This window comes from Aethalodelphis obliquidens, unplaced genomic scaffold (genome assembly GCF_003676395.1).
Source record: "Aethalodelphis obliquidens isolate GAN/ISIS:26980383/991018 unplaced genomic scaffold, ASM367639v1 scaffold56, whole genome shotgun sequence".
Taxonomy (NCBI): domain Eukaryota; kingdom Metazoa; phylum Chordata; class Mammalia; order Artiodactyla; family Delphinidae; genus Aethalodelphis; species Aethalodelphis obliquidens.
In genome coordinates this window covers 2,344,640-2,363,382 of record NW_020838000.1, presented here as the reverse complement: position 1 = coordinate 2,363,382, position 18,743 = coordinate 2,344,640, and the positions used below count along the sequence as shown (strand labels likewise).

The 18,743-nt window shown below is 41.2% G+C and overlaps 1 protein-coding gene across 7 annotated transcripts in view; it reads right to left on the bottom strand.

The window, feature by feature from the left end:
* Positions 1 to 18,743, bottom strand: part of THRB (thyroid hormone receptor beta) — a 392,336-nt gene that overhangs the window by 302,398 nt on the left and 71,195 nt on the right. For 5 of the 7 annotated variants that reach the window (XM_027086498.1, XM_027086499.1, XM_027086497.1 and 2 more), the window contains one exon: positions 13,713 to 13,777. The exons of the other annotated variants lie outside the window; for them this stretch is intronic. The gene's annotated coding sequence lies outside the window, so the exon portion shown is untranslated. The remainder of the gene's footprint in view (positions 1 to 13,712; positions 13,778 to 18,743) is intronic. 7 annotated transcript variants of the gene reach the window in all.

The following is an 18,743-nucleotide window of genomic DNA, read 5'->3' as shown; positions in this document are numbered from 1 at the left end:
AAAGATATGTGCATGTCCTAATCTCCAGAACCTGTAGATATTATCATATATGGCAAAAGATGTGCTTAAATTAAGGATCCTGAGAGGGAGAGAATATGCTGGATTATGTAGGTGGACCCTAAATATCATCACGTTTCCCTATAAGAGGAGACAGAGGGAGTTTGGATACAGACACCGAGAAGAGGGCAAGGTGATGTGAAGATGGAACCAGAAACTGGTATGATGCAGCCTCAAGCCAAGGAATGCTGGCAACCGCCAGGAACCAGTCGAGGTAAACAACAGAATCTCCCTAGAGCCTCTGAAGGGAGCACAGCCCTGTTGACACCTTGGTTTTGGATTTCTGACCTCCAGAACTAAGAATAAATTTCTGATTTTTTTTTTTTTTTTTTTTGCGGTACGCGGGCCTCTTACTGTTGTGGCCTTTCCCGTTGCGGAGCACAGGCTCCGGACGCGCAGGCTCAGCGGCCATGGCTCACGGGCCCAGCCGCTCCACGGCATGTGGGATCTTGCCGGACCGGGGTACGAACCCGTGTACCCTGCAACGGCAGGCGGACTCTCAACCACTGCGCCACCAGGGAAGCCCAATTTCTGCTATTTTAATCCATCAAGTTTATAGTAATTTGTTACAGCAGCCATAGGAAACTTATACAGTAAGTTTACACTTAACCTTTTAAGAAACTACCATACAATTTTCTAAAGGGTTTGTACCATTTTACATTTCCACCAGCAGAGTATGGGAGACACCAAGACTGGGAATGGTCAGTCTTCTTCACTTTAGCCATTCTGATCAGAGTATAGTGGTATCTCACTATGATTTTAACTCGCATTTCTTTACTGACTAATAATGTTCAGCATCTTTTCATGCATTTATTTGCCATCTGTAGAGCTTCTTTGGTGAAGTGTACGTTTACAACTTTTGCCTACTTTTATTTTGGGTTACTTGTTTTCTTATTATTGGGTTTTGAGTGTTCTTTATGTAAAACAAGTAACACCTACCCTATGACCTAGCCATTCCATTCTTAGGTATTTACCCAAGAAAAATGAAGACATATACCCATACAAAGATTTGTATACTAATGCTCATAGATGTTTTATTTGTAAAGGTCAAAAACTGGAAACAGTCAAATATTCATCAGCAGGTGAATGGATAAAGAAATTGTGGTATCCATACAATGGAATACCACTAGGCCATAAAAATCAATGAACTATTGGTACATACAACAACAAGGATTAATCTTAAATAATTATGCTGAGTGAAAGAAGCCACACAATAAACATGATACATACTTATGAGTCCACAATTCTAGAAAAGTCAAACTAATCTATAGTGACAGAAAGCAGATCTATGGCTGCCTAGGGATGAGGGCAGTGGGGAGAAGGGATAATTAATGAAAGGAGAAGAGAAAACTTTGGGGTGACATTTAAGTTCATCATCTTGACTATGGTGAAGATTCCCAGGTATATACCTATGTCAAATGTTATCAAATGGTAGACTTTAAATACATGCAGCTCATGGTATGTCAATTACACCTCAGTAAAGCTGTTTAAAAAGTGGCTTAATCTTTCTAAGCCTCAGTTTCCTCATCTATAAAAGGGGACAATAATAGATCTCACCTCATACGGTTATTTCAAGGATTAAATTGTGGTAGTATTGGAAAAGCACTCTGTTCAGAATCTTGCATACAGTGAGCACTCAAAAATGCTAACAATATTTTTGTAAAAATGGTATATAAACTTTTTATCTTGGTATGATATTATATATATATATAATATATATTATATATATTAAAAATGAACTTAGGAAAGAAAGATTAGAAAAGAAATATTCCCAAAGTATAAAAAGCTATTTGACTTTAATTGTGGAATTTGGGGTGATTTTGTTCTATGTTTCCTTTATTTTCCAGATTTTCTACAATAAGTATGTATTGTTTTTACCCAGTAAAAAAATTTATTAAAAAAAAAATGCTAATAATTCCCTAATGAAACAAAGCTCTGCTAAATAAATCACATGGCACAAAGCATACCTGACTCCTGCCTGTTCTTACCCGCTGGCACCCCTGTGAGCCTCCTTCCAACCACATCCCTCTGCACTCTGCAGTCAGTGCTCAGACACGCTGATTGCATGTGTGGTCTCTTACCTGTTTAACACCCTTCCATGACTCTCTCTAACCCTTTAGATAGAGTCCCTGTTCTCAGCACGGCTCCTGCCTACCCCTCTGATCTCACCTTGCTCTACTTTTCCCCTCTCTCTCTTCTCCTGCCCCACTGGCTTTTCAGGACCTCCAGGTTCTTTGGTTACTCCCATTACATCTCCCTTGCTTCATACCATTCAATCTTCCTTCCCTTCCTGCTTTTTATTGACCAATTACCTTTGCATTTAAGGCTCAGCTCAACAGGGAAGTCTTCCTTGACATCCTTTTGTTAAACTCTCCCATAATCCTTTTGGCTAAAATTCAGTGAATTGTTCAGTGGGTCTTCCTAGCTGGTGAGCAATCTAAGAGCTTAACCATGTCTGTGCTGTTCAAAGCAGTGGCCCCTAAACATAGCACAGTTGTAGGCACTTATTACTGGTGATTAAGAAAGGGCTGGTCCACAATCCCACTCCTGGGCATATATCCGGACAAAACTCTAATTTGAAAAGATACATGCACCCCTATGTTCACAGCAGCACTATTCACAATAGCCAGGACATGGAAACAACCTAAATGTCCATCAACAGATGAATGGATAAAGAAGATGTGGTACATACATACAATGGAAAACTACTCAGCCATAAAAAAGAACAAAATAATGCCGTTTGCAGCAACATGGACGCAACTAGAGATTATCATACTAATAAGTCAGAAAGAGAAAAACAAATACCATATGATATCACTTATATGTGGAATCTAAAATATGGCACAAATGGGCTTATCTACAAAACAGAAACAGACTCACAGACATAGAGAACAGACTTGTGGCTGCCAAGGGGGGAGGGGGTGGGGAAGGAAAGGACTGGGAGGTTGGGATTAGCAGATATAAACTATTATACAGAGGATGGATAAACAACAAGGTATATAGCACAGGGAACTATATTCAATATCCTATGATAAATCATAATTGAAAAGAATATTTAAAGGAAAGACTGTTTATATGTGTATAACTGAGTCACTTCGCTCTACAGCAGAGATTGGCACAATGCTATAAATCAACTATACTTCAATTAAAAAAAGAAAGAAAGGGCTGGCCCAGAATCCCTGGCCAAAGTATTACGGCAGAGGAGAAGGAACATGGGTCGAATCACGAAGACACCACCTGCCTTGGGGCGAGTCATTTCTTCCTGGTTTAACAATAAATATTTATAAAATAGGCCTAAATTATCTCCTAGGACTCCTCTAGATCGAAAATGTAATTGGGTGAAATTGAGGTCATGTCCCATTGAGTTAGAATAATTTCTTGAGTGAATCAGTGTCATCCTCACATGTTCTGACTGCAACCAGCAAAAAATAACTTGCTAGTATAGAAAACTAGAGCAATATCACCAATGAGCTGTCATTTAGTTCTTAGAAACTCAAAGGTCAAAATGATGGGCTTCAGTTATTAGCTCCTCTTGAAGTTTTCTTCTACCTACAGATATTCTAACTTGGCTCACCATCCGTCTATAGCCAGAAACCCTAAAAGCATGGGTGGCCTTGGTTTTGGTCACTCTTGAATTAAATATGCAATATTTAATATGAATTTAAAATAGCACTATTGATTAGCTACATTTCACAAGACAGAGTCTTTTTAGCTTTGGCCCCTCTCCCATGGGTGCCACTGAGTGCCCATCTCATGCCAACATCTCCTGCTGTTTTCCTTGCTAACTCTCCCCAGCACGTGTGTCACTGATTATGTTGGTTCTTTCATCATCCAGGTTCACAAATGAAGAAATGGGGATCTAGAGGGATTAAGTAACTTACGCATAACCACAGGACTGGGTAAGTGACTGAGGCAGATTCACACTTGGGTTGCCTGGTCCAAAGCCAATACTGTCCAGCTGTCGTGTGACTGTCTGAAGGGGAGTTTGTGTTCTCAAGGTCATTAAACGTTTGTCCTATTCTTTCCCTTTTCTTCCCTGTTCGAACCCATGCCAACTTGTCTAATTATCTCCCAGAAGTTGGCTGTTCTTAGGGCAGATGCTACCCTTCAATCTCTGTTGTAGTCTGCTGCAACCCTGTTCCCTTTTCATGGTTTGCACATTTATGTGTACACACACACACACACCCTAAAGATATACAGATGAAAAAGGATTTTTCTGTGACCGTATCTAGTGTTACTTGTACGACTATGAAACTTTCTAAAAAAGGTTTTATTTGCCCTTAAGTTTTATGTATTTAGATCCCCCCCGCACTGAACACTGAAGAATTTACTTAAACCACGTATTTATAACCCTCTTTGTAGCACCTTTTGCAAAGTGGCTTCTTAGTTGAGACGACGATGCGCTAAATGAAAATACTGCAAGTTTTAAAACATTACCCAATGTTTTATGGCAATGATTCTCCAAATTCAACACACACACACACACACACACACACACACACACAATCACTGAGGACACTTGTGAAAATGCAGATTCCTGGGTCTTATCCTTCAAAGAATTTGATTTAGAAAGTCTTGGATGGGGCCCAGTAATCTGTACGTTAAACACGCTCACTAGGCAAATCTGATGCAAATATTTTGTGACTCACACCCTGAGAAATGAAGAGAAACTCCGTAGCTTTGGGGGGCTTGGAAAATTTTATAAGGCTTGAAATTCTATTTGTAATTGTTCACGAAGCCTGTATGCTATGCTAGCATCATTTCCATAAAAAGTGGACATTCAGGAAATTTGGTGGCATGGATGGATAACTGCCCAGAGTCAAAGACCCACGAGTAAGGAATTAGGATCATCTGAATTAAGGATATGGATTTGATCTGTGCAGTAGATATGGAAGAGTTGCCATTTTTCCAATTTTGTTTTGAGGGTGGAGTAGTGGGTTTAAAGAAACTATGCCAGCACTGCTGGGCCTGCCTCTGAACTTCACAGGAGAAACAAATAAACTTGTTTACTTCACTGTTACTTGGGGTTTTGGATACGGCTGAAACTAACGTTGATATGGCCACTTTCCTCCATTTCCTCCCCAGATGCAAACTTAGATTCCTGACTTTTTTTTTTTTTTTTTCGGTATGCGGGCCTCTCACTGTTGTGGCCTCTCCCGTTGCAGAGCACAGGCTCCGGACACGCAGGCTCAGCGGCCATGGCTCACGGGCCCAGCCACTCTGTGGCATGTGGGATCTTCCTGGACCGGGGCACGAACCCGCATCCCTTGCATCGGCAGGCGGACTCTCAACCGCTGCGCCACCAGGGAAGCCCAGATTCCTGACTTTTTAATGACAAAACAGGAGCTAAAAGAGGGATAGGCATGAATTCACCATTCTTTTAGCTGCTGCTGAGGAATTTTCGCATCTCTGGATGCCCCTGAGCTTTGGGGACATGACCACATTGGTGGGTCTTACTTTGAAGAGTTAGGACCTCATATCCCAACCTCCTCCAGAATCCAACAGGGAAGGGATGGTACAGAAGACCGTCTCCAAAGATGGCCACCAATGTTTTCCTTCCCTGTAAGCACACGCCACTCCCCCATTGAAGGTAGGATGCACTTCTCCTCCCTTTTACATTTGGGGCAGCCTTGTAACTTGCTTTGACCAATAGAACATGGAAGAAGTGGTATGCTGGGTCCCGGGACTTCTTAGTCCAAGACTTAAGAGGACTGGAAGCTTCTGCGTCTTCCTTCTTGGAAGCCAGCTTCCATGTGAGAGTTCTGAGCCCCCTCAGACCTCCACACTGTAAGAACATCCAAACTAGCTGTGTGGCAAGGCCCCAGGAGAAACACCAGGTCACCCACAGTTGAGTAAAAGCTTCTTGGAGTTTCTAGCCCAGCCCGGCCACAGCCGAATAGGCTGAATGAGTGATCCCCAGCCAATACCAAGTGGAGCAAGAGAACTGCCCGGCCAACCCTACCTGAAGTCCTGACCCACAGAACTGTGAGAAATCGCAAACCGTTTTTATCTGAAGCCACTGAGTCGTGGGGTGGTTTGTTATAAAGCAATAAATGACTGACACAGCTGGGAGGGGTCATCTGCAGCAGAAGAGAGGACACTGAGAAGGTAAAGAAAGGGCGGATGATGAGAAAAACCTACTCTGCTACCAGTTTGCCTGGTTCCTGTCGCCCCGGCTTTGAGTTTTGAAAAAGGGGACTTAACCATTATTTCCACAGGCAAGCAAATTCTGTGTTCTCAAGAATTAACCTATGGTTCACATTTGGAGCACAATGTATTTAGAGGTTGGAACCGATTCAATGCACTTCAGTACCCACTGCTGACTTCCAAGTATCAGTGCTCATCCATGTGTCAGACGCTTGCTTTGTATGTAAAGCAGACACGTAATAGTGGGTTAGCCCTACCGTTTCCAAGGAGGTATGTCCTAGTGCTATATAACTGTGGACTGTACCCAGTGTAGTGTATCAAGCATGATTCTGGGTAATTTTATGTTCATCAGTACTTTTTAGGACAATCTGTTTATTGAATCTGATTTCACTGTAAAAGAAAAGAATCACAGACTTAAAAAAAAAAAACTTAAGGGGCTTCCCTGGCAGTCCAGTGGTTAAGACGCTGCATTTCCACTGCAGGGGGCACGGTTTCCATCCCTGGTCAGGGAACTAGGATCCTGCATTGCATGCTGCGTGGTATGGCAAATAAATAAATGAATGAATGAATGAATGAATAAATAAATAAACACTTATATTAAAAAAAAAAAACCTAAAAAACCCCCCAAAACCAAACATATGGTTACCCAAGGGTAAAGGTGGGGGGGAGGGATAAATTAGGAGTTTGAGGTTAACAGATACACACTACTATATATAAAATAGGTACTCAACAAGGATCTACTATATAGCACAGGGAACTCCGCTCAATATTCTATATGGGAAAAGAATTTGAAAAAGAATGGATATATGTATAACTGAATCACCCTGCTGTACACCTGAAACTAACACATTGTAAATCAACTATACTCCAATATAAGATAAAAAATTTTTTCAAAAGAAGAAAAAAAAGAAAAGAATGAACACCCAGGTATATATGGCCTACTCCAAGAAAACCTTAATTTACTTCACAACAAATGTTCTCAGAGGAAAATTCTCTACTCCAATCCAGCAGAAGCCAAGATATTTAAATAGAGAAATTTTGTAAAAGTGCTTTCCAGGGACATCTTAAAAATGTTGATGAAGAATCACTCTATTAAAACTACCTGTTTGGTGACTAAGGATCTTCAAAGTATTTATAGTTCAGTTAATTGCAGACAGAGGGCTTCAGCTTTTCAATTTCTGAAATTAATACAGGATTAAAATGGTGGCTTGGAAGCGCAGTGGCAGCAGTGGTTCTCAGCCCTGGCCAACAGCTAGAAGCACTTGGAGTTCTTCCAGTCCAAGACCCAGAGGTTTGACCTAATTGTTCTGGGGTTTTTTTTTATGCTCTTTAAGGGATTCTGACATCCAGCTATGATTGAGAACATGGTTGAAACAGTTTGGGCCCTGGGGTACTTCTTAGACATGAACATTTCTGGACCTCATCCACACCTCCTGAATCAGAAAGTGGACCTCATGAGAACCGCTGTGCTACGTGATACAAATTAAAAGGGCTAACTGGGGACTTCCCTGGTGGTCCAGTGGGTAGGACTCCACGCTCCCAATGCAGGGGGCCCGGGTTTGATCCTTGGTCAGGGAACTAGATCCCACATGCCACAACTAAGAGTCCACATGCCACAACTAAGAAGCCCAAACACCGCAACGAAGATCCTGTGTGCCACAACTAAGACCTGGCATAGCCTAAATAAATAAATAAATAAATAAATAAATAAATATTTTAAAAAAAGGGCTAATCGACTCTATGTCCCTTCATTGTGCCTCAATACCTAATTAAATGTCCATAAATCTAGAGTCCTGCTTACATTCATTAACATCACATTTTTTACAGGATTATAAAAATCTAGTAGAAAAAATTTTTTAAAGTTAAAAGGTATTATTTTATTTCTGATTTTTAATTCACTTTTTGTTGTAACAGAAAGGAAAAGAATAAAAATAACTCCACTGCTACTTTGAAATAACATTATTAACACTTTGATATCAATTTGCTTTTCATAAAAAAATGATTGTATTGTACACATTGTTTTATAACCTTCTTAACCTGCTTTTTCACTTACATCTTTTACATCCTACTGTATTACTAAATATTTTAGACATCATATTTTTAAAGTTGCCTTTAGTCCATCACAGGAATGTGCTAAATATATTTTATCAAAACTTTAACAGTTGTTTCATATTTTTGCTTTTATAAATAATGTTTTCTTCGATTATTAAAAAAGTCGGGTTTTGGGCTTCCCTGGTGGCGCAGTGGTTGAGAGTCCGTTTGCCGATGCTGGGGACACGGGTTCGTGCCCAGGTCTGGGAAGATCCCACATGCCACGGAGCGGCTAGGCCCATGAGCCATGGCCGCTGAGCCTGCACGTCCGGAGCCTGTGCTCTGCAACAGAAGAGGCCACAACAGTGAGAGGCCTGCGTACCGCAAAAAAAAAAAAAAAAAAGGTCTGATTTTTTTGGCTGTGCTGTGTCTTTGTTGCTGCGCGGGCTTTCTCTAGCTGTGGCGAGCGGGGGCTTCTCTTGTTGCAGAGCACAGGCTCTAGGTACGTGGGCTTCAGTAGTTGCAGCATGCGGTCCCCAGAGTGCACGGGGCTTCAGAACTTGTGGCGTGTGGGCTCAGTAGTTGTGGTGCACGGGCTTAGTTGCCCCGTGGCATGTGGGATCTTCCCGGACCAGGGATCAAACCCGTGTCCCCTGCATTGGCAGGCGGATTCTTGGTGCACGGGCTTCTCAGTGTGGCGGCTTCTCTTGTTGCGGAGCACGGGCTCCAGGCGCACGGGCTTCAGTAGTTGTGGCATCCAGGCTCAGTAGTTGTGGCTCGTGGGCTCTAGAGCGCAGGCTCAGTAGTTGTGGCGCACAGGCTTAGTTGCTCCGTGGCATGTGTGATCTTCCCAGACCAGGGCTCAAACCCGTGTCCCCTGCATTGGCAGGCAGATTCTTAACCGCTGTGCCACCAGGAAAGTCCTATCAAAAGCCTTTGTTCACATTCATGATGCCATTCTTGGCATCAGTCCCTAGAAGCAGTATTCATAGATCAAAATGTATATACCCTTTAAGGCTATTGATACACATTGAAAAATTGTCCTTAAAAAAAAAGCATCCTTAGACAATTCCCTTGCACCATAGGGTGATGCTATATATCACCACTTTATTTAATCTGTGCCACTTTAGTAACAGGATGAGTTCCTACTATTCTTTAATGAGGTTAAATCTTCTTGTCATTTTAAAAAATTTATAGCCCACTTGTATTTATTTTCATTCTTTGTCCATTCTTTAAAAAATGTGGCTATTCAGTTTTCTTCCTATTGAATTGAAAAAGCTTTTTTTTTCTTTTTTTTCTTTTTTTTTTTTTGCGGTACGCACGCCTCTCAATGTTGCGGCCTCTCCCGTTGCAGAGCACAGGCTCCGGACGCGCAGGCTCAGCGGCCATGGCTCACGGGCCCAGCCGCTCCGCGGCATGTGGGATCTTCCCGGACCGGGGCACGAACCCGCGTCCCCTGCATCGGCAGGCGGACTCTCAACCACTGCGCCACCAGGGAAGCCCTGAAAAAGCTTTTTACGTACTAAGGATTACGTTCACCAACATTTGGAGGCAAGAAAAATACAGTAAACACTCAATTGAGTAGCATCAGAATGAGTTAATTTCAATTCCATGTTCGTCGAAAATAAACTATAATCATTTGGTTGAATTACATTATTGTAAATCTGTAAAGAATCAGTATATTTCCTTTTCCTAGGACTGTATTACCCTGAACAAATACAGTACTTCTCTAATGACTGAGTTTATTGTGGTGCCTCATAGTGACTGTTCTGAATTTTCCATCGTATAAAGAGAATGGGATTCAGAAAGTCTGAGTCCTGGCTCCACAGCTACAATTTATACGTCCTAGACTAAGGACGTGCTTTAGTTTCCTCATCTTTGAAACAGAAATAACAAGAATGACCTCTACCTCCAATGGTGACTGTGAGAGACAATTTGCAGGATATGCACACAGATTTCAGAGACTGGCTATCTGGATTTGAATCCCTATGTTGCCATTTAAAAGCTATGGAGTTTGGGCAAGTTCTTAATCTCTTCGGGCTTCAGTTTCCTCATCCGTAAAATGAGGATAATAATAGAATTTACCTATTGGAGTGGTTGCAAGGATTACATGAATGAAAGTCTATATAGCATCGTAGAACAGTACCTGGCAGGTAATAAGCACTATGTATCAACACAACAATCATTACAATAAATAAAAGAATTTGCCTGTTATGTGTTCTCTCTTTTTTTTCTTCTTGCATATTATGAACTCTTTATTTATTTTAAGGTAAAATTTACATACAGTGCAATGCACAATCTTTTTTTTCAAGCTTATGAATTTTTTTTTAAATTGGAGTATAGTTGCTTTACAATGTTGTGTTAGTTTCTGCTGTACCGCAAAGTGAATCAGTTATATGTATACATATGTCCACTCTCCACACTCATGTCAGTGGTGGGCTTATAACTGCTGTAATGGCCACCACAGTCTTGGCAGGTGTAAAGAGCTGAGCTGAATCTCTACCAACCCCAGGATGTACCCTGGAAATGAGTTTCTGAATAGGGCTCTGACATCAACTTGCTTTTTGGTGATTCACCTCTTTCTTCTCAATGTGGAATGCAGCAAAACCAACCTGTTCTTTATTAGCTAGAGTACAACTGTCAAAGCTAACCATGTGGGTTGGTTACTTTGCTTCCATCCCGGAAGTCACCTCCACAGGCAGCCAGCCAGCCAGCCACTAGAGTGTGGACCCAAGGTGCTCTAAGACAGCTCTGCACCAAGTTTCCTTATCTCAAAGGAACTGAGATAGGAAATGCATGGATTTTTAGACGTATTGCCTATAGTTAGGTTAATTAAATTCTGTGTTCTCTGATTTATGCTCTTAGCTAACAAGGAAAATTTTGGTAACTCTTAATATGAATCATAATCAATACAGAAGATGATTAAAAGAACTCTCAGCATTTTGGTCATTTTATCTGATAAAACTCCCACTTTTGTCCCCACGAGTTACACTGTGTAAAAGAAAATATGCCCATATGGAATACGCTTGTGAGTCAAAAACAAAGCCAATGCCCAAAATACAAATCAAAAACACTGCCTAGAACAACAGGCCTCAACTAATGAATTAAAATGATTGCTGGTTTCTTTAAAATATTAAGCCCATCAACGCTTGCCAAGAACCCCTTGGCTAGCTGAGGGATTCGAGCTGCATTGTTCAGCTCGAGATTGAAATCCTTCCATTCATCGTTGACATGTGAGAGACAAGACGAGGCTTTGACAGACAAGGGATGAGGCACCAGATGGTTTCCATCTGTATCTCCACTGATCGCACAATGAAAACCCACCTTCCCTGATCAGAAGGCCACGCGATACGCGGATAATGAATACCCAGTGTTTTTAAAGGAGCGTAATCGCCCTTCCCAACCAGAGACGTATAAATATTAATGAACACAATCTGGTTCTAAGTAAATTTAGCATGAACTTTTAGCTACCCTCCTCTGACAACTTCCTCCCTCTTTAACTGAATTAAGTTTCAAAGTTCTGTGATTAAAAATAGCAAACCCTGAACTGAAGTTGGATCTGTGGCTGAGGAAAACCTCTCCCTTCCAGCTAGTCACCAGTTAACACAGTTCATATCACTGCGTACTTTTTTTTTTAACCAAAAAAGGGTCTCAGTTTGAATGAATGTTTAAGCAAGTGTGAACAGTGAGCTATAGAATCAATACAAATACACAGGGAACTGATTAGTAATCTATCATTTCCGCCATGCCTATTTCCAAAAGGACTTGAGCAAACTTAGAGATTACTACACGCAGTACCAGGAGTTGTTAAACAACCTCATTTCTGCAAAGCCCTGGATTACATTATATATTAAACTACTGAACCCTAGGGAAAGAAAAATGATTCTTTCTTTCTTTCTCTCTTTTCACCTATACACACACACACATACACATTTTTCTGCAAACTTAACCGAGAATAACTGAGAGTATTAAAACACTTTTAATTACTAATATTCAAGAGAAAATACCAGTTGTTTTTTGGCGGATGAACTTGTTAGTCTTCCTTCTTGACTCACTCCCAGCGGCTTTTATCAAAAATATCAGAAAGAGACTAAGATTTGAAAATTTCCACTAATTCCTGCCATTGCCTCCTTTCCCTTCCATTCAAACAAGGAAGATTTGCATACTTTCTCTAGCTTATGTGTCTTTAATCTGTCTAAGCAATGCATTTTCCAAGAAGCAGATTCTATATTTTCACCACTAACGTTTCCCTGTGGATCAAAGTGGCCAGAATCTTAAAGTGAAAAATGTCGTATCAGTCCAAAGACAGTATAAACAATTAAATCCATATTCTCAACTTTAGTCCCTCATGTGACTTGAAGGCAATAATCCTTTTTCCTCTCCTCCAATATTTATTGTTCTCATTTTGTCAATAAACAAATTTCTATTGAGTACTACTATGTGTCTGGCATCGGCTACTGAAAATCAACGCAATGGACAGTATTGCTATTCTTAGGCACAGATGTTATTTCAGAGACATCCTTCAGATATTGTAAAGAATGTTCTTTGCCATACGGTAGCAGCATCAGGCATAGAGTTGATGGGTGTCTCTATCTCATGTGATCAAACCCATCTCTTAGCCTCCAATCCTCTTTTGGGAATATGCTCTCAGCAGGATTAATTATCAGTGTAACCAGCAAGATTGGTGTTTGTTTCAGGTTCAGCTTCACTAAGTCTTGACAAGCTTTCTTTCACCTTCCCTAGCACAATTTGGTTGTCAGCAGCATGGTCACATGTCAGAATAAAATCAATAAAGCTGGAGTAAAGGATGAGCTGAAGCTTGCAAAGAAAATGCTGAGTAAGTAAAAATGCATTTTGGTTATGTTCAGGGCAAGAAGAATAGGAAGGGCTAGACTCCTGGCTTGAGCCAGATGGTGCAATGTAGCATATGACAAAGGGGAAGGAAAACGGTCCTTCTCCCTGTGGCTTTTGTCATGTTTATCAGGAAGAACGACCCTCAAACTGTAAAGAAGAGACCTGAAATGGTTAATTTTAGTAGCAGACTGAAAAAATGAGAAGATGGAAAGTGAGTACCTAATTGTGTTTAAGTCTCTAGGCTCAGGTGCATTAGATCTTCAGAAGTAATGGAGAGAAACAAGCAACCAACAAAAAGTTTTTCTCATTGTTGTAGATGAGAAAAGTAAATTTTGTCTTGATTATCAAAAGCGGGACCTGAGGGCAGTGGGGGGAGAAAAGTGGGTGTGGGAAACAATATCATACCGGTAACACCTGTAATTCTAGAAGTTATACTTAAATACATGGTTTATGAATATTATTGAAAGAAAGTGAAATAAGGTAACCAATAAAGAGTAGCAATGGGTTGGGGAGGAGACATAAACAAATATATGATATGTGCTGTTTGACAATATGATAAAACAAATATGTTAAATTATATTTTATGTGCATTTGCATCAAGGTATACCAGTGGCATCACATACCTATTTCAGCAAGATGCTTGACAAAGTCTTGTAAGGTATCCTGGGGTAAGATAGTAGGATGTGACCTAAATGACAAAGAATGAATAGATGAGTTGAACAGCTGAGAATTAATTAATTAATCAACGTCAATTGAGCTATTGAGCTTTCTTCTGTCAAAAACTGTATCGATGTGGATGCAGATAGAGAGGATTATCATCACTGAATGGTTGTGAATAGTTGAAATAATATAATCATGTATATAAAATGATCTGATAAAATGAATTAGATAAAATTTGGAGAGGAAAATATAAAGTACTGCATTTATTAGAAAACATAATTAGGAAGTACAGGGTGCAGAGTTGAGGGAGACCTGAATGACAGCTGTTTAGAAGAAAAAAACTGAGTCAACAGAGTGATATGGTGGCACATATGAAAAAGAAATTGTAGTGAAATCTTAGAGAAAAGAGTGACAGAACATATTCCTTGCCCCCTTCACTCCTGTTTGCCATGGTCACCCTGGTGGCGATGGGGACTTTATAACATACTGGCATGTGCTATGAGAGGATATCACCATAAGCAAGAGATAGCCCTGTTTGTTCTGCTATTGATACACTATGGAATCTATCAGGATGCTCCTAATAAACTGGCTGACCTTGGATATAAGTGAATTATGGAATGAAAGATCCAGGATCCTTAGAGCAGGGCAGAAGAATGGAAAACAAAAGAGGAAAAGGAAAGCAAACCTGAGGTGCTCACACAGAAACAGATGGTCCAAAGAAATAGAATAGAAAGACCAAAAGCAGTCTCACATAATCGAAATTTTAATTTATGAAAGCCTTGGCATTGAAGACCAAGACGGGAAATTATGCTAGTATAACTGTTTTTCAAATGATAAAAATGAAATTGGATCCCTATCTCATGCAATAGAACAGAAAAATCCACTCCAGATGCATTGTAGACGTAAATATAAAGGTAAAATTTTAAAACATTTAGAAAAAATATAAAATAGGGATGGAAGGATTTCTTAAGCAAAATTCAAAAATTACTAGGCATAAAAGAACAGACTGATAAATCTGGCCACGGTACACACACACACACACACACACACACACACACACAACCCTATGAACTAAGAAATAGGGGGTTGATATGAGCAGCAATTCACAAAAAAGGAAACATCGATGGTAAATAAGTATGAAAAGACATTCAACCTCATTAGAAATCAAGGCAATGCTTTTTCAGACCACAATAAAATACATTTTAGATGGGTTAAATTTAAGAGGCTGACATTACCAAATGTTATCAAGGATGTGCAGCAACAAGAACTCTACCACAGGGGCTTCCGGGAAGATGGCGGAAGAGTAAGACGCGGAGATCACCTTCCCCCCCCACAGATACACCAGAAATACATCTACACGTGGAACAACTCTTACAGAACACCTACTGAACGCTGGCAGAAGACCTCAGACTTCCCAAAAGGCAAGAAACCCCCCCCTGCCACGTACCTAGGTAGGGCAAAAGGAAAAAGAATAAACAGAGACAAAAGTATAGGGACGGGACCTGCACCTCTGGGAGGGAGGTGTGAAGAAGGAAAAGTTTCCACACACTAGGAAGCCCCTTCGCGGGCGGAGACTGCGGGTGGCGGAGGGGGAAAGCTTCGGAGCCGCGGAGGAGAGCACAGCAACAGGGGTGCGGAGGGTAAAACGGAGAGATTCCCGCACAGAGGATCAGGGCCGACCGGCACTCACCAGCCCGAGAGGATTGTCTGCTCACCTGCCAGGGCGGGCGGGGCTGAGAGCTGAGGCTCGGGCTTCGGTCGGAGCGCAGGGAGAGGACTGGGGTTGGCGGCGTGAACACAGCCTGCAGCGGGCTAGTGCGCCACGGCTAGCCGGGAGGGAGTCCGGGGAAAAGTCTGGACCTGCCAAAGAGGCAAGAGACTTTTTCTTCCCTCATTGTTTCCTGGTGCGCGAGGAGAGGGGATTAAGAGCGCTGCTTAAAGGAGCTCCAGAGACGGGCGCAACCCGCGGCTAACAGCGCGGACGCCAGAGACGGGCATGAGACGCTAAGGCTGCTGCTGCCGCCACCAAGGGGCCTGTGTGCGAGCACAGGTCACTATCCACACCCCCTTCCGGGGAGCCTGTGCAGCCCGCCACTGCCAGAGTCCCGGCATCCAGGGACAACTTGCTCAGGAGAACGCACGGCGCGCCTCAGGCTGGTGCAACGTCACGCCGGCAGCGCCGCAGGCCCGCCCCGCACTGCGTACCCCTCCCTCCCCCACGCCTGAGTGAGCCAGAGCCACCTAATCAGCGGCTCCTTTAACCCCGTCCTGTCTGAGCGAAGAACAGACGCCCTCCGGTGACCTACAGGTAGAGGCGGGGCCAAATCCAAAGCTGAGACCCTGGGATCTGTGAGAACAAAGAAGAGAAAGGGAAATCCCTCCCAGCAGCCCCAGGAGCAGCGGATTAAAGCTCCACAATCAACTTTATGTACCTGCACCTGCGGAATACATGTATCCAAAACGAATCATCCCAAATTGAGGAGGTGGACTTTGAGAGCAAGATTTATGCTATATAGCTTTGCTTACACCATTTGTTCTAGGGTTCTATCCGTCCATTTTTTTGTTTTTTGTATTTTTAATATTTTTTCTTAATTATTTTTTATTTTAATAAATTTATTATATTTTATCTTTATTTTATTTTACTTTATCTTCTTTCTTTTTTCCTTCCTTCCCTCCTTCCTTCCTTCCTCCCTCCCTCCCTCTTTTCTTTCTTTCTTTCTTTCTACTTCTACTAATTCTTTCTTTCTACATTTTCTCCCTTTTATTCTGAGACATGTGGATGAAAGGCTCTTGGTGCTGCAGCCAGGAGTTAGTGCTGTGCCTATGAGGTGGGAGAGGCAACTTCAGGACACTGGTCCACAAGAAACCTCCGAGCTCCAAGAAATATCAAACGGTGAAAATCTCCCAGAGATCTCCATCTCAACACCAGCACCCAGCTTCACTCAACGACCACCAAGCTACAGAGCTGCACATCCTATGCCAAACAACTAGCAAGACAGGAACACAACACCACCCATTAGCAGAGAGACTACCTAAAATCATAATAAGTCCACAGACACCCCAAAACACACCACCACACGTGGACCTGCCCACCAGAAAGATAAGATCCAGCCTAATCCACCAGAACACAGGCACTAGTCCCCTCCACCAGGAAGCCTACACAACCCACTGAACCAACCTTAGCCACTGGGGATAGACATCAAAAACAACGGGAACTACGAACCTGCAGCCTGCAAAAAGGAGACCCCAAACACAGTAAGATAAGCAAAATGAGAAGACAGAAAAACACATAGCAAATGAAGAAGCAAGATAAAAACCCACCAGACCTAACAAATGAAGAAGAAATAGGCAGTCTACCTAAAAAAGAATTCAGAATAATGATAGTAAACATGATCCAAAATCGTGGAAATAGAATAGACAAAATGCAAGAAACATTTAACAAGGACCTAGAAGAACTAAAGATGAAACAAACAACGATGAACAACACAATAAATGAAATTTAAAATACTCTAGATGGGATCAATAGCAGAATAACTGAGGCAGAAGAACGGATAAGTGACCTGGAAGATAAAATAGTGGAAATAACTACTGCAGAGCAGAATAAAGAAAAAAGAATTAAAGGAACTGAGGACAGTCTCAGAGACCTCTGGGACAACATTAAACGCACCAACATTCGAATTATAGGGGTTCCAGAAGAAGAAGAGAAAAAGAAAGGAACTGAGAAGATAAAATAAGGGATTATAGTTGAAAACTTCCCTAATATGGGAAAGGAAATAGATAATCAAGTCCAGGAAGAACAGAGAGTCCCATACAGGATAATCCCAAGGAGAAATACGCCAAGACACATATTAATCAAACTATGAAAAATTAAATACAAAGAAAACATATTAAAAGCAGCAAGGGAAAAACAACAAATAACACACAAGGGAATCCCCATAAGGTTAACAGCTGATCTTTCAGCAGAAACTCTGCAAGACAGAAGGGACTGGCAGGACATATTGAAAGTGATGAAGGACAAAAACCTGCAACCAAGATTACTCTACCCAGCAAGGATCTCATTCAGATTTGATGGAGAAATTAAAACCTTTACAGACAAGCAAAAGCTGAGAGAGTTCAGCACCACCAAACCAGCTTTACAACAACTGCTAAAGGAACTTCTCTAGGCAAGAAGCACAAGAGAAGGAAAAGACCTACAATAACAAACCCAAAACAATTAAGAAAATGGGAATAGGAACATACATATCGATAATTACCTTAAATATAAATGGATGAAATGCTCCCACCAAAAGACACAGATTGGCTGAATGGATACAAAAACAAGACCCATATATTTGCTGTCTACAAGAGACCCACTTCAGACTAGGGACACATACAGACTGAAAGTAAGGGGATGGAAAAAGATATTTCATGCAAATGGAAACCAAAAGAAAGCTGGAGTAGCAATTCTCATATCAGACAAAATAGACTTTAAAATAAAGACTCTTACAAGAGACAAGAACACTACATAATGATCAAGGGATCGATCCAAGAAGAAGATATAACAATTGTAAATATTTATGCACCCAACATAGGAGCACCTCAATACATAAGGCAAATACTAACAGCCATAAAAGGGGAAATCGACAGTAACACATTCATAGTAGGGGACTTTAACACCCCACTTTCACCAATGGACAGATCATCCAAAATGAAAATAAATAAGGAAACACAAGCTTTAAATGATACATTAAACAAGATGGACTTAATTGATGTTTATAGGACATTCCATCCAAAAACAACAGAATACACATTTTTCTCAAGTGCTCATGGAACATTCTCCAGGATAGATCATATCTTGGGTCACAAGTCAAGCCTTGGTAAATTTAAGAAAATTGAAATTGTTTCAATTATCTTTTCCAACCACAATGCTATGTGACTAGATATCAATTACAGGAAAAGATCTGTAAAAAATACAAACATATGGAGGCTAAACAATACACTACTTAATAATGAAG